Source organism: Hordeum vulgare, chromosome 7H, assembly GCF_904849725.1.
Source record: "Hordeum vulgare subsp. vulgare chromosome 7H, MorexV3_pseudomolecules_assembly, whole genome shotgun sequence".
In the NCBI taxonomy this organism is placed as follows: domain Eukaryota; kingdom Viridiplantae; phylum Streptophyta; class Magnoliopsida; order Poales; family Poaceae; genus Hordeum; species Hordeum vulgare.
In genome coordinates, this window is record NC_058524.1 from 40,051,347 (window position 1) to 40,068,976 (window position 17,630).

At 43.4% G+C, this 17,630-nt stretch overlaps 1 pseudogene; it reads right to left on the reverse strand.

Annotated features, from left to right (window-relative positions):
* Window positions 1-13,951: 13,951 nt before the first annotated feature.
* On the reverse strand, window positions 13,952-15,139 carry LOC123408179 (annotated as a pseudogene).
* Window positions 15,140-17,630: the final 2,491 nt, after the last annotated feature.

Below are 17,630 nucleotides of genomic sequence, written 5' to 3' on the forward strand. Positions count from 1 at the left end.
GGCAGGGGCGACAACGGCGAGCTCTGGCAGCCTGGCGGCATCGTCGGAGGAATCAAAGAAACTGACGAAATTTTCACAACTATTGGCTTATATAGCAAAGCCATTGGTACCGGTTCGTGGCACCAACCGGTACCAATGCCCCCTTTAGTCCCGGTTGGTGCCACCAACCGGGACCAATGGTCACTTTTCAGCAGCCCAAAGGGCGGAAAGCGCGGCGGCCTTTGGTCCCGATTGGTGGCACCAACCGGGACTAAAGGGTGGGCATTGGTACCGGTTGGTGCCACGAATCGGTACCAAAGGACCCTGTGTTGCCCGCGTCATGGCCAAACTTTAGTCCCACCTCGCTAGTTGAGAGGGGCGCGCAGTGGTTTATAAGCCCCACTGACGCACCCCTCTCGAGCTCCTCTCCACTCCAGGCTTACGGGTCTACTTGCTAATGTTTTGCCTGATGGGCCTTCTGGGCCTACTGCGGGCCTGAATCCTCGCGCATGGATGGGTTTCTACTCGTATTCAGGCCGTGGTGGCCCAGTTGGTGGCAATTTTTTTATTGTTTCCTAGTTTTTTTGTTTTCTTTTTTGCTTTATTTATTTTATTTCTTTTTTTGCATTGGTACCGGTTGCCTGCCAAAGCCGTGGTGCGGTGGAATGTTTAGTCCCACCTCGCCAAGCGAAGGGCTTCCGAGCCTGTTTATAAGCTCCGCCGCGGCTGCAGCGTGGAGAGGAACATCTATTTTTTAATTTTTTTTCCATTATTTTTGTTTTGTTTTTTGCTTTATTTTTGTCTTGTTTATTTTTATAGTTAGCTTATTTTGTTTTGTTTCTCCTTACAACAATATACTTATTTTTTTTATTTTTTGTTTCTAATTACTTTTTTTTATTTTTTTTATGATAATTCTTTTTGCCATTAAGACCATGAAATTGAAAAGCATTTGAAATGAACTCTGAAAAGGTTCCAAGTTGGCATGGTATCATCATTTCAGCTACATAGCATGTGCGAGAAAGTTGAGAGGGTTACGGCAAAAACTGGATGCACTTCGTGTACAAAACGGACAATCTCTTTCGAAGTATCACGGTTTCATACGGAAACTCGTATGTTACAAAGGGATTTCATTTTTTAAGTTATTTGAACTCCATAGATTTTTTATGTTCAAAATGTACCATTCAAAGCCACATCATCAATTTACAACCCTTTCTAACTTCATTTGTTATTTTTCATGCATTTATTTATTATTATGAGCTATAAGACCATGAAATTGAAAAGCATTTGAAATGAACTCTGAAAAGGTTCCAAGTTGGCATTGTATCATCATTTCACCCACATAGCATGTGCGAGAAAGTTGAGAGGGTTACGGCAAAAACTGGATGCACTTCATGTACAAAACGGACAATCTCTTTCGAAGTATCAGGGTTTCATACGGAAACTCGTCTGTTACAAAGGGATTTCATTTTTTGAACTTATTTGAACTCCATAGTTTTTCTGTGTTCAAAATGCACCATTCAAAGCCACATCATCAATTTACAACCCTTTTTGACTTCATTTGTTATTTTTCATGCATTTAGTGATTATTTTGAGCTATAAGACCATGAAATTGAAAAGCATTTGAAATGAACTCTGAAAAGGTTCTAAGTTGGCATGGTATCATCATTTCACCCCACATAGCATGTGCGAGAAAGTTGAGAGGGTTACGGCAAAAACTGGATGCACTTCGTGTACAAAACGGACAATCTCTTTCGAAGTATGAGGGTTTCATACGGAAACTCGTCTGTTACAAAGGGATTTCATTTTCTTGAACTTATTTGAACTCCATAGTTTTTCTATGTTCAAAATGCAATTCAAAGCCACATCATCAATTTACAACCCTTTTCTAACTTCATTTGTTATTTTTCATGCATTTACTGATTATTTTGAGCTATAAGACCATGAAATTGAAAAGCAATTGAAATGAACTCTCAAAAGGTTCCAAGTTGGCATGGTATCATCATTTCACCCACATAGCATGTGCGAGAAAGTTGAGAGGGTTACGGCAAAAACTGGATGCACTTTGTGTACAAAACGGACAATCTCTTTCGAAGTATCAGGGTTTCATACGGAAACTCGTCTATTACAAAGGGATTTCATTTTTTGAACTTATTTGAACTCCATAGTTTTTCTGTGTTCAATGCACCATTCAAAGCCACATCATCAATTTACAAACCTTTCTGACTTCATTTGTTATTTTTCATGCATTTACTGATTATTTTGAGCTATAAGACCATGAAATTGAAAAGCATTTGAAATGAACTCTGAAAAGGTTCCAAGTTGGTACGGTATCATCATTTCATCCACATAGCATGTGCGAGAAAGTTGAGAGGGTTACGGCAAAAACTGGATGCACTTCGTGTACAAAACGGACAATCTCTTTCGAAGTATGAGTGTTTAATACGGGAACTCGTCTGTTACAAAGGGATTTTATTTTTTGAACTTATTTGAACTCCATAGTTTTTCTGTGTTCAAAATGCACCATTCAAAGCCACATCATGAATTTACAACCTTTTCTGACTTCATTTGTTATTTTTCATGCATTTACTGATTATTATGAGCTATAAGACCATAAAATTGAAAAGCATTTGAAATGAACTCTGAAAAGGTTCCAAGTTGGCATGGTATCATCATTTCACCCACATAGCATGTGCGAGAAAGTTAAGAGGGTTACGGAAAAAACTGGATGCACTTGGTACATCCATTGGCGGTTCATCTCTATTATGAAATTAAGTATATATCAAAAAACATTGCAGAACAAAATGAATAGAGAAATGACCAAATTAATACAAGTTCATCATCACATTAAAACCAAAGCACAATAGTGATCAAATGTTATTATCGAAAAATAAATACACAAAATTCTCTCATAAAACAACATACAACTATGTAAAACATTTAAATGCAACAACAAACGCGATCAAAATCGCAAGTAAGGTAACAATTGACCCAACAACATAATGATACCAAGCCTCTTTATCAATGGCATATTTTCTAATATTCCTAATTTTCAAGCGCATTTCATCCATCTTCAAGCGCATTGCATCCATCTTCAACCGCATCGCATCGATCTTCATCTTGCGATCGTCAATGAACTCGGCAACATGCAACTCCATTTCCATATTCTTATCCTCAATTATTTTCAATTTTTCCTTCAAGTATTTGTTTTCTTTTTGAATAAAAGTTAACTTCTCGAGAAGCATTTCTAGGTGGGTTGGGATTTCCGGTCCACATACCTCCTAGATTAAAAATATATGTCACGTTGGTCATCATAATTGTCATAAACAATAAATGAACCAAATAGTTATGAAAAGATAATATATACCACATCTGAATCATAGATAGGATGAGGGCCGACGGGGGCAGATACCAAAACCATTGCACTATATAATAACAAGGAATAATAAAAGTAAGATAATTAGACAAGTATCTATCTGAAGTCAGAATTTTTTTCTTTCACAAAGAAGATAAGAATAAGAGGCTCACCACGGTGGTGCCGACGACGAGATCGGCGCGGGCGATCGACGGCGGTGAAGACGGGGCGGGGACGGGGCGTGACGGACCACTAAATCTAGACAAGTCTCGTTGAAAATGGAGCTCGGAGGTCGAGTTTCGAGAGGAGAAAGCTTAACTAGTGTGGCTTGGGCATTTCATCGAACACCTCATGTGCATAGGAGGTGAACTAGAGCATCCAAATGCCCTCCCCTCGCCGGCTCGACAAAAACAAAGCACTGTGGAGTGCTCTACCGCGGCGGTGGGTATATATGTAGGCAAATTATTTGTGCCGGTTCGTGGCATGAACTGGGACTAAAGGTTGTGGGCCAGCAGCGAATACCATTGGTCCCGGTTCGTGGCTCGAACCGGGACAAATGGTTCCACACGAACCGGGACCAATGCCCACGAGGCCCCGGCCGCCCCCCGGCTCAGAACCGGATCAAATACCCCCCATTGGTCCCGGTTCTTGAAGAACCGGAACTAATGGGCTGGCCAGGACCAAACGATAGCTTTGTTTTCTACTAGTGTAAATAGATAGGTCCGTTGGTGCCAGCATGTAACCCAAGAGCGATTAGGCGTCGTTTGGTTGCCTACAATTAAATGCTGAAAGAATTTCAATTGTAGTGTTTTGGGGACGGGTGTACGTAACGGACAAAATTCATGAATCTTTAGTAAAATTAAACATGCACCATAAATAAATTGGGCAATACTGTATATTATTTGGAATAATTTATGATGGTCACATCTCCAAAAAAGATATAAAACTTAGTACTCCCTCCGTTTCAAAATAAGTTTCGCAGTCTTAGTACATTCAGACTACGACACTTATTTTGGCACGAGGGGTACTATGTATTGTATATAATTTGAATTAATTTATGATAGTCATGTTTACAGTGAAGATACAAAACTTAGTACTATGTCCCAAACTACAGAATTAAGCCAAGGCTCAATTCCGGCGGTAAGCCCACATATTACTTTTCAGGTTTCACACTTTGATTATATATTACGAAAGTTCATAGTTATTTAATAAAGGCCACTCCTATAATCAGTATACAATGTCATAATTGTTTTTGGCAGCTCATACTTACAGGTAATATAGTTCACCTGGTTTTCTTTCTCTTAATTTACCTTTTGGGGCTATACTGTTGAAAACATGAGCAATTTATCATAGAATTTTATTAAAAAAAAAAGCTAGGGAAAACATGACTATCATAAAATAAACGAAACAAGACATGGAATATAAAGATGAGACGACGAAAGACATGTGCACATATGATCTAGAAGAGAACATATGTAGAGCCGTACTATATACACAAGGCATCATATGGAGTGATGAGCAGAAACGAAACATATCTAGAAGTGAATATCTAGAAGTGAAACTATAGCAAAAAGTTGTGGTAGGAACTCAACGAAAAGAAACATGAGTACGTACTGTGTTGCAGCAGCACTAGGGTTGGTGTTGGCGTTGTCGTTGGCCATGTTATCAAAGAGGTGGTCGACGCCGGGGAAGTAGTCGTCGTCCGGAAAGAGATCGTTGGTGTCCGTGATGGAAGCCAGTAGTCGCGCTGAACGCTCCCCAAAAACCTTATCGCCCTTCTCCCGTACAGGACTCGAAGAGACGGAGTTTCGGAGGCCTACTGTCCCGACTTACGGTGCATGCCGCAAGTAGGGATGGAAAAAAACATAGCAGCAGCATAGAGGAAGGAACCGGTGGCGAGAGGAAGTTCTGTTGCGTCTTCTCTGGAGAGGAGCGACCTCTCTTTTATAGGCTCAAGAGCAGGAGGCGAGAGGCCAACGACGGGAGCCGAAGAGTGCTGCGTGGGAAACGAAACGAACAGAAAATTTAGTTCGGCTTGGCTCATTCCCGCAACCCGCCGCGGCGTAGCGGGTGGAGGAGGAGGAGGAGGAGCGCGCGTGTATGTCTCTCTTGTTCTTAAGCTCATACATGTGTGGAAACATCCTCCCTTATAAGGAGGTCCAACTCTCACTAAACTAGCAATGTGAGACTAAACATTTCCACCTCTTGCCTTGCACAAATGGGCTGCGTGGGCCTTTAGAATGTATTAGGAATTTTCTGAAATTATATATTGGGCTGGTCCAAAAGTAAACAAAATTCCAGCATATACTAGATTCTTGTGCATTCCTTCGAGTGGTTTGATCCGAGATAATTCATTAAAAGTGCTTACACTGAAAATATGCTTGAATCTGGAGTGAATGTTCCCTGATCACACAACCCTAAAATAATTTCAATTGCACTGTATTGGAGGCAGGGAGTAACTAGACAACCTCATCTTGGTTGGCAAAGTTCATGAATCTTTTGCGAAAATGAACATGCACCATGAACAAATTACTAAACAGATTATAGTATAACTCTTATTAGTTTATGATGGTCAAGTTTTCATGCAAAATACAAAATTAGTAGTACAACACGGTCCTAAACTTTAGATCCGGTCCGGTGGTAGGGCCACATATTGTTTGCCACGTCTCCTCCTCGTGGTGTCTGCAAATTCGTCCAAAGCCTCATCTGGTTGTTGTATTGGGGGGGAAATATAACCAACAGGCGTCTATTGAGTTCGTCTTTTATTTTTATAGGATGGATTGACACAATTTTATTTTATTTTTACAGGGAAGGATCGACACTATTATTTGCCTACATCAATGGAAGTAATTAAGTTAAGCTATGCTCCTGTGAAGTTCTCCATCAAATATTCTCCTTCCCTGCATGTATATAGTTGTTTTTTGTAGGTTGAGCAAATCACATACCTGAGAAAGATTAAAGCGGGAATTTATTCATCGTGCCAGACTGCCAGATAGCAACTCTGCATACGTTCCACTAGTGGAGAAAGGGGTATTAGAACCGGTTGGTAAGGGCCTTTGGACCCGGATACACATCCGGTGCTACGTATCCGGGACTAAAGCCCCCCCCCCCCCCCCCCCCCTTAGCACCGGTCTCTTACAAACCGGTGCTAAAGGCCTCCACGTGGGCGCCGATGAGTGCGCGCAGGCGGAGGACCTTTAGAACCGGTTGGTAACACCAACCGGTCCTAATGCTTTTTTTTTTCTTTTTTTTTTCTTTTCTTTTCAGGGTTTCCGATTCCGTATTTCGGTGTTTCCGTGTTCCGTATTTTCAGGGTTTTCGTTTACGTGTTTCCAATTCCGTATTTCCGTTTACGTCTTTCCGATTCCGTGTTTCCGGTTCCGTATTTCCGTTTACGTCTTTCCGATTCCGTGTGTCCGTGTTCCGTTTTTTACGAACACGGAATCGGAAACACGTATCCGGAAACACCGATTCCGTGTTTGCGGTTAAGTGTTTCCGATTCCGTGTTTGCGGTTAAATGTTGATGCACCAAATAAAAGTACATATATACATGTAACACGAAGTACTGGACCGATTATCATTACATAATTTGAAGTTCGTTTCCTATAGCTCTATACTTGCATAGAGAAGGGAGCTGGCTATTGGTTCATAGGATGGAAAAATTCTCCGCCTTCATCTATGACTTGCGTGAGGAGAAATCCTGTCAATTCCTCTGCAACTGCCTTGCAACGTTGGATTGGTCTTAGCATCGCCCGCTTTCGTTGCAGCTTTAAAAGAAGTAGATGAAAACAATTAAGTTATGAACAAAACTAACATAATTGATGGCAACATAAATAAAGTTGTGAAGATCCGGTTACGTACCTCTAGATTTCTAGAAGTACGGGATTTCTCATTGATAATCCTGTGAATGTACTCGCAAACGTAGTATCCACAATAATCAGTGCCATGTGGTTGTTGCGGGACGCCCTATATACGAGAACATAATTCAGTCAAATTAATAATAATCAAGAGAATGGTAATGGTATTGAAACCAGGGTACGTAGTACTACTTACTTTGTTAATCTGAAAGTGGATCTTGTCTGCCCATGTACCGGGTTCTTCCTTGATGAACATTTGCCAAACCCTGGCCGACAAAGAAAAATGAATACAAGAGTTAATTATTACTTACTTGATATCAGGAAATGAACGAAAAAGAGGCCGATGAACGAAAGAGGCCGATATATATATACCTTTGAAGCATCTGACGCGCGCTCTTCCATTTGTCAGCGTCCCAGGTTAACGGGTCCCAGACTTCAACTTGTCCTTGATCGATTCTAATGATGAACAATATGAAGTGGGACCTGCGCACGTGTACACACGCAGTCATGCATACTCATCAATTACACTTAACATCAGGTAAGCAAAATGAAATGTGTACAAGACAGTAACACTCACTTGAATGCGTAGGGCCAAAGTATTTCTTTTTTGGTACTTTGTCGCTTCAAAAACCTTAGCAAATCATCCGGTGTATCCTTGTTGAACTTTTCTATTGTCTCTTGATGAAACGAATACGGGTCAATGAACCCAAAGTCCCAGATTCCTGCCAGCCTGCATTCACGAATCTTCATTCTGCATAGTAGCGTACAAAAAGAATGTCTCGTGAGTGATAATTATACGGGCAATGAACGCGAGCTTAACTAAATAATTAAATTACACAAATAAATCACTTACAAACAGTAGCAGCTGACGATAGCTTTGTCGAGGGCACGTTGATTGTACATCTGGAAAAAATCATCGAACCCAACCTCCACACCGTACTCTCCGAAGTAGTGTTGATCCTGAACTGCCGCCATGATACAGTCTCTCTTTTGCCTTGCGGCCTCCAAGTACCAACCATGTAAATTCCATAGTTGGGTTGTTAGAGCACTAGGATTTTCGACCAGAGGGTGCTCGGGCTTATATTTATATACCACATCAGCAATAGCGTAACCTACGTCGCCCATGCGTGGACCGGACACTGAAGCCTGGTCAGATAACACCTTGAGCGGGGCAATTGACTGTGCTTCTTGTTGTCCGGGAACTTGTTTCCCGCATTTCGTCTGCTCCGCCTGCTTCATCTGCTCCGCCTGCTTCATCTGTGCGGTGTGCATCTTTTCAATGAACCGTTCATAGTCTGAAAGGGGCGGCGGTGGCGGCGGTTCAGGATAATATAAGTTGTCGATGGTGCGCTCAATTTTCCACTTTGGTACGTTCTTCAGAGTTTCCTTCCAGATGTCTGGAGGGGGCTTCAGGGGAAATCGTGCGAACCATGCTTTGTTTTTGGCTTTCACGGCCTCGTCTAGTTCCTCCGGAGTCATCAGGCCTGGTAACTTCGGGGGAGTCTTGACTTTATTGGGTTTCCTTTCTCTCTTCTTGGGAGGAGTCCCGTTTCTTGTGAACTGCAGCTTCCGCTTTGCCGTACCCGTAGTGGGTGCATCCGTCGGCTCACTGGAGTGCACGGGCGATGGACTCTCGGCCTCGGGCTCCCTATCTTCGTTGTAGGGTGGACTTGGAGGTGCGTTGGGGGTGGACTTGGAGGTCGTGCATTATTTTCAGCAGCTTTTCAAATCCCTTGTCAGATATTCCATTCTCTGCCTTCCATTGCAGCAATTCCAGGGTGGTGCCCAGCTTTTTCTGGCCATCTTCGCAATTTGGGTACAACAATTTTTTGTGATCTTCTAACATGCGCTCCAACTTCAACCTCTCGTTTTCACTTCCGCAGTTTATCTGTTCTTCACGAATGACCTGACGAAGATCATCATCAGACTCATCAACAATGTCCTCAAGTTCAGGCTCGTCTTTCCCCATTTCAGTATCACCGTGTTCACCGAACATAGGATGGTTATCATTATCCTCTTCTTCTTCATTGTCTTCCATTACAACCCCTCTTTCTCCGTGCTTGGTCCAACAAAAATAACTTGGCATGAAGCCTTCTTGCAACAGGTGGGTGTGTATGGTTCTTGAGTTAGGGAAATTCCTCTTATTCTGGCATTTTTTACATGGACAAAAAATAAATCCATTCTGCCTGTTTTTCTCAGCCACATTGAGAAAACTATGCATGCCATTAAGGAATTCGGGACGACGTCGATCACTGTACATCCATTGCCGGTTCATCTGCATTATATAAATTTATCAAAAACCATTATGCTAAATCATCATGACTAAATTAATTAATTAATACAAAAAGTTCATCACACGTTAAAACCAAAGTAGCGTAGTGACCATACATATATAGTTCTCATAAAAACACACACCGAAACCAACCATAAAAACTCTCTCTAATTAATGCATTTAAAAACAACAACAAATGCGATCAAAATCGCAACAAAGGTAACAATTGACCCGACGGCATAATGATACCAAGCATCTTTACTAATTGCATATTTTCTAATCTTTCTAATCTTCAGACGCATTGCGTCCATCTCGCTCTTGTGACTATCGACGACACCGGCAAGAACCTTTTCCAAGGTCATCTTCTCTCTTTCAGTTTTTTCCAACCTTTCTTCAGTTTTTTTCAATCTTTCTTTCAGGCCAACATTTTCTTGTTCAACTAAGTGTAACTTCTCAACAATAGGGTCGATTGGCATTTCCGGTTCCACTACCTCCTAGATAAAAATATCTATGTCAAGTTGGTCGGCGTAATTAATTGTCATATAATCAGGAAATGAAAATATGTAGTTATAAAAGATAATATACCACATCCGAATCATAGACTGGACGAGGGCCAACGGGGACGGATATCAAAACCATGGCGCTATACATATAAAAAAATCTTACACAATAAGAAAATTATATACAAGTAAATATGTAAATCATACAAATCAAAATTTGTTTTGGTAAATAAAAACAATAGGCTCACCAAGGTTGTGTCGGTGACGGGGCGATCGACGGCGGTGAGGAAGGGGACAAGGCGCGCGACACTAAAAAAAACCACAAATCATAATTAAATTTGAGCTCAAATTGCATATGTATACATAACAAATGATGAACTCTCTCTAGCTTAGGCATTTCATCAAACACCTAGCTAGCACAACAAAAATGAAATGAGCAAGAAAACGAGCAAAACTTGCAATACCAGAAGAGGGAATGTTGATGCTAACCGTAGGACCGATGGGTGCCAACAATCTTGACAAATGGTGGAGAAAAATGGGGATGGATTAGAGCTCCCAAGAGGAAGGAGAGAGCAAAAATGGAGTTGAGCTCGAGCTAGAAAAAATGGGGTGGAATATAGGGGTGCTCGGGGAGGAAGGAGAGGAGGGCTTTAGGACCGGTTTGTGTCAAAAACCGGTGCTAAAGGGTCTGACAGCGGGGCCCCGCAGTTGCTGCAAAAATGAGAAAACCTTTAGCACCGGTTTGTGATACAAACCGGTTCTAAAGGGTCTGTCCACTGGGCCCCCCTCCCTGCAGCAAACGGTCCAAAAACCTTTAGGACCGGTTTGTGTTACAAACCGGTCCTAAAGGCCTTGCGGCCATTTGCTGCAGGGAGGGGGCTCAGCGGACAGACCCTTTAGAACCGGTTTATATCCAATCCGGGTCCAATGTGGTTGGCTCAATGCCCTGTTTTCTACTAGTGTTCCGCATGAAGGCCAGTTGGTTAGTATGTTTTTTTGCTATTCCATCTCTGATTAGTGTACTTCCTTCGTCCTAAAATAAATGACTCAAAAATAACTTAAATTTTCACTAACTTTAATACAAAGTTAAGTCATTTTTAAGTCACTTATTTTGGGACGGAGGGAGTATCTGCTAATATTCTCCTTTTTATGATCAGACATGTTAACCAGGTTTGTTATCTTCGTACGTATCCGTAGATATGTCAATGTGAACTAACCTTCATATTTAGTATATCTTTTATTAGTAGTGGACAGTGTTACAGCTAAGAGTCTCGACAAAAGCAACGGCACATTCTTTGTGCTGTCCCTGCGGAGGCATCCGAGTGAACTTCTAGGGGAATGTACCAAGGGTGTTGCATGTAGGTGAGGGGCATGACAGCAGGCCTTAGTTCCGCTTCTCTTGAGCTTTTTTCTCCATCCACTACATCGAAACTGGCAATCTACTTTTGTTCGGTGGCGAGGTTAGCATGTTTGCTGCCCTATACACTCCCCGTTTTGTTCTACCAATTCCCCTTTTTTCTAATTTTCCTTCATTAGTTATCCTTGATTAAGTTATGAATATGTGTGGTGCAATTATGCAAATAGTGTCTAATCTATATCCAACAACAGGTGTTGTTAATATTTTTGGTCATTGATTGGACCACATTCCTTATACGTTCCAAATGCTATTATTGGTGAGAGCGTACACCTTATTATGATCTCTTTGGTTATGTGAAAATGATCTGACTTTAATAACAAAAAATCTTCTCTTTTTCAAGTTATTTTTGGTTGTACGCACTTGTTTTGTATGTTGTCTATATTTCATCGTAGAGAGTACAAACCGTTGTTCAAGACAATGGGTGCGTGATTTGAACGAGTGTATAACAAAAAACTACCATGACATCGCAGCCACTACCCGTGGCTGCCGGAGCCGGCCACCACCAAGCCCGGCACAGACACAGGGGCCGGCCACCACCAGGCCCGGTGCAGCCACCTGGGCCAACTACCACCAGGGCCGGCGCAGCCACTGGCCGGCCACCACCTGGACCAACGCAGCCATGGCCGCTGGGGCCGGCCACCACCACGCCCTCCGCAACCACTGCTTGCGGCCGCCGGGGCCAGCCACCACCACGACCACCGCCACCGGGGCCGGCCACCACGACGCCCGGCCCGGTTACTGCAACGAGCTCGCCGTGAGGTCCCGATTGTTTTCATTTTATTTCGTAGGGACCCGATTTCTTTTTATATTTTTTCAGGGACCCGATTATAATTCAAAAAATATTTGGGCCCATCTGTTATAACCTATCAATGGTCAACCTAACGGGCAACCTGACAAGTGGACCCAAGCTGACATAATAACGTGTAAAGTTAATTAACATAGTCATCAGTGCGACATGGTAGTTTTTTGGAATAGCGAACCAATTTTGTGGTAGTTTTTTGAAAAAATAAAAAATGGTAGTTTTTTAAACTTTAATGTGTAATGTGATGGGTTTTTTTGCTATATACTCTGATTGGAGCGGATGACCATGGAGGGTTTTTTTCAACATGGATGGCAGCATAACCTCCGTATGGGTCCATTATCTCTTTCTACATCGGCATAGTGACGGTCCTATTTGACTCTATTGGTGTCAATATGTCCGTTTTTTACCATTTTGTCTTTTTCCAGACTGTTTATGTTTGCCTTTGTGCATCCTAACTATACAGAGGCCAAGTGTTGCTTATCATGAATTATATCCACCTGATGCTATATTTTGACTTAATGAACCGCCTTTTATCAGAAGAAATATATGTTTGGGCACCTACCAATTAAGAATCAGTTTGGGTTCAGGTTTGTGGAATTCTTCTCATTGGTTTGAAGGAACAGGCTTGGTTGCACCCATATATACTTGAAGTTTTACAAAGAAAAGCATGTTGCACAACAATATTCAATTTTGATACATTATTAATTAATGGCTTGTCACCTACATATCAATGAACACAACCCCACCGCAAACTCGTAGATTCATTTCCGTCATCTAAAATCCTAAAAGCATCTACAGTAAGCCAATTATCACCATGGTCGCTAACAGTGGACTCCTAATTGTATCTAATTAGTTATTAGCATTGAGAAAACATGCTAGTCCACGAAATGATTTGAGAGCATGCATGGCACACAGCTAACTAAAAGAATGCCTACATATTGGAACATACTTTTCCATCCTAACTCGTACAAGTAATTTAATTATTTATACTGAACAAGCAATAAGCTAAACGATACTCCATGGTTTTTAATATGATGAAGGAATACATGTACAGAACTGAAAAACTAAAAAAAAAAAATCCTGATCAACCAAGCCTGTTGATAACCACAAAATAAATTGATACAATGGTTGTTACTGCTAAAATGATCCTCTCGAGCTATGGCTATGACGCTGCAAAGAGGAGCCATTGTGGCACTTGGTCATGGTCGAGAGGCTGCCGGCGGTGGAAGGAAATCGAGTGATGCGAGGGAGAGAGAAGTAAGGCAACGAGTTGGGGGAACGCATCATAAACAATAAATCATAATATTGCAGTCATCCATTGTCATTCACCACCGTGCTGCAGTCAAAGATAACGCCTTATTCTGGCCATAGTACAGACATGATAAAGAATCCAATGGACCACACAGAAAAAGATTAAGAAGATGCGATATACTAAATGATGTGTTTTTTTTTTCAAAACAACAAGCTTGCTCATAGACTTTACAATAATAGTTATCAAGCGCTAGAGATATATAGCGAATCAGCCTAACAATTCCATACAAAACATGGAATCTATGAGGGTCCATGCTTCAGTTTATGATTCATTGGAGGAGTATGGCAGCTCATAATTGTCAGGTCGACAACACCTCTTATTTTGCGATGTCTAGATGAGGTCACTCTAATATGAAAATCTCTCCTTTACGTCGAGATCAACCAAGCCTGTTGATGACCCCAAAATAATCACAAAAAGCTTATTGCTGCCATAATTAAATAGGTGAATGAGATATTATACCTCATAGGGCTTCAACGAAGGGCCTTCTAGGACAGAACCACGAATGGCCTAACCAGCCACTGTACTTTTTGCTGCCGCCCTCCATGTGCTCTTGTGGGTGGGGAATTCGTTCCAAAGCATTCGACCCCAAATCAAACACAATAACCCATTGCTCATGCTTTCTTGTATCGTGTTCCACAAAGTATACACAGTTTCTCCTGATGGCGGGGAAGTCCCTTGCAGAGAGCGCGAGGCTGTCACCCCGGCCCAAGAAGATCGAGTAGTCGCCGAGATCCGTCACCTTCTCCCCCCGGAGGTCGAGGCGCCTGGCAGCCCAATCCAGGTGGTGCACTTGTACAAAGATCACGTGGCCGGGACATCCTTGTCCACGATACACCATAACAAGCAACAACTGGTTGTTGCATGCCACCACGTGTGGCACCGGATTCCCGGGTAATCCGTTTGGATAGCAGGTTTGCAGACGAGTGAAGAGGCAGATAAGCCGCAGACACTTAGGAGGATGCTGCTGGAGATCGAAGATGGTGAGTCTCGTCCTCAGCCTGCTGGAGATGTAGAACCTGCCTTGGTGGAAGGCCGCGCCTTCGATCCGGCCTATAGGGTGCCCGAGCTGCATCGCCCAAGCCGCATCTCCAGGTCGCCAAAATAAGAGCATGTGCCCGATCGCGCTCTGGGCTCCCACGATTTTCTGGCTCGCGATCGCCATCCAGCCCGCCGGCGATGCGAGCGGGTCGCCGGAGAGGAATAATTGGACGACGTTTGTCAAAGGCGGCAGAGGAATCATAGCTTGGGAGAGGGGCTCCCAGAGGATTAGCCTGGTGGGGGATCGCATGTCGTACGTCCGTTAGGGCGAGCCAGCCACGGGGCATGCCACAGCAGTAGGGGAGGCCGGCCGGGGCTAGGGCCCGGGAGTGCATCCTTTTACCGCCGCGGAGCAGCCAGAAGGAGTAGTCGCAGACAGGGATAACGGCGCTAACAGGGTCGCGGTGGCGGTCGTGGGCGGCGACGATCCACGGACGGCAGGCTGTGAGCGGGGCAGTGCCGCAGTGGACGAGCGCCAGTGGGAGCATACCTGGTCCTGGTGGATGTGGATTTGGTCCACGTCGGCCTGCAGACGGTCCGATACTTCCTGGATAAGCTCCACCGGCAGGGAGGTCCAGCCGCCGCCGTGTCCTCTGCCTCCGCCTGCCATTGCAACAACCGACCGAGCGAGTCGGGGTTTTCGTTCCTCGAAAGCCTCACGCCTGTTTATTGTAGTCTGATATATATATATATATATCGTGAGACCAATCCAATAGTGATCTGATCCCACGGTCAGAGATCCTCAAAAAAAAATCCCATAGCGAGTTAGGCCCTCTTTGTTTCATAAGTCCTAGTACTTTTTTAAGTCCTAATTTATAAGTCATAAGTCCCTATCTGTTTGTTTACAGCAACTTATAAGTCCATGTTGCACCTAATAATACACTTGTTTACATAGATCGTCATCAGCCAACGCGTACGACACACAGGATAAGCACCGCTGCAACGAGGCTCAGGAGAGGGCATGTCCGGCGATTGGAGGCACCGCTACAACGAACCGAAGCAGAACGAACCGAGGCGGGGCGGCGACGGGGCGGCGAACCGAGGCAGAACGAACCGAGGCGGGGCGACGACGGGGCGAGAGGCGGGGCGGCGACGGGGCGAGAGGCGGGGCGGCGGCGACGATTGGACCGAGAGGCGGGGCGGCGTGCGGGGAACGAGCCTGGAGCGATGCGGGGTAGGTCCGGCCCGGGATAAGTCCCAGTAAGCTCCTCCCTGAGAGTCTTATTTGATAAGTCCCAAGTCACCACAATAAATTCCAATAAGTCCCTTGTGTTTGGTTTAGGTGGGACATATAGGGACTTTTTTAAGTCCCTAAACCAATAAGTCCCTGGAAACAAACACCCTCTTAGTATGTACGTAACTCACGCATGAACGTTCCCACATGCCCCCTCATCTCTTGCCTCTTTCATCTCTCCCGAACCCATCTTCCTCTCTGGTAGCCTCCACACGCGCTCGCACCAGTCACGCCGCCCCCGTCCTTTCCGATTGCGCCGCCCAGATTCCTTCTTCTTTGCTTTGTGTTTCCTTCCACCTCGTCGCTAACCACTCGATCCACCCCTTGTTCGAAAAAAACCCACTCGATCCACCTCACCGCGATGATCAGAACCCCTCCATCGACATGTTCTTCGACGCGGCCCTGGGTTACCTCTTTGATGCGACATCCATACATTAGAGTAACTCCAACGCGTTGATCCAAACATACATGTGTTTATTAATACATTTTTCGTTTATTTGGACCAGCCGAGACGAACGGACGTGTCCAATTTTTAGTTTAGGTTGACCGAAGCGTTTAACAAAGTAACAGACCCATTTTTCCACATCATTTTTTTTAAAGTTTCAAAATCGCGCGGACCAACTGAACATATTTAAACATTAAATGGCCGGTCAAACGGCCAAAGTTCACTAAAAATTTAATAAAACATTAAAAAAGCATACGCGCACGTTACCCTAGGCCTTTTCCTTTCCCTTGTCCTTGTGGTTGTCATCACCGGTGAAATCGAAGAAGGGTGGCGGCGGCTCGGGAAAGCGTTATGCGTCGCCACCAACGTCACCTCCTCCGGCTTCTGCTCTTGCAGCGGCATTGTTGAGCGGCGGGCGCGCTCCTCATCCTCCTGCTCGAGGCGTTCCTCCTCCTCCTCGCTCTCCCATAGCAGCCCGCGCTCGTCGTCGGCCTGCTCCTCGGCCTACTCCTTGGTCGGAAGAGAAGAGGAAGAACAAGGAGAGAAGAAAGATAAGGAAGGGATATATATATAGAGAGAGAGAGCACACTTACATGTGAGACCCACATGTAAGTTAACGGTTAAATAAACGGTCAACAAAGAGTTTGTGTAGAAGCGAACCCGACCTGTTATAAACAAGATTAATTCTAAATCACATCGTCATTTGAATTTTCTAAAACAGCATATCAATTTTGTGATAGCATTTTAAAAAATTAAAAAAGCAATAGTTTTCGATGGCCTCAGCCCGGAATGTGGTAGCTTTTTTGCTATACTTTTGGCCAGGAACCAGGCAATCAGCAGTGGCGTCCGGTCCTTTCCCCAAATTTTTAGTGTTGAGTATATTAGCAGTTTTTCATTAATTTAATCTTAAAATAAATCATCAGTGTGGCGTAAATACTACTAAAATATATTGATACTTAAACATGTAATCACGTACATCTATGTAAATTGTTTTTTTGCGAGGAGTAAATTGTTAAAACTACACACACGGAAATAAACAGAAACAAGGTAAACGAGTTATACCTTCTAGCACAAACCTGCAACAATCGCGACGGCAACGTCCTCAGCAACCTTTTTCTCGGCTTCAATTAGTCCTTAGCGTGTGAAATTGAATATCCCAAATGTATAAAAAAGATTGAAATTAGCTTTTTGAAATAACTGAGATTTATTTTTCAAAATACGGCAAATCAGTTTAATAAATTTAGTTCAATTAAATTTAAAAAATAAATGAAACACTTTTCAAAATGAATGAAATTCGTGAAATGGTTATTGATGCAGCCATACACTCGGCGTGCCGACACACCCCAAGCTCGCTTACTCAAGATCTTATCCCACTTGTACAGAACCCTTAGAGCATCCTAGCAGACCATATATAACATCGAG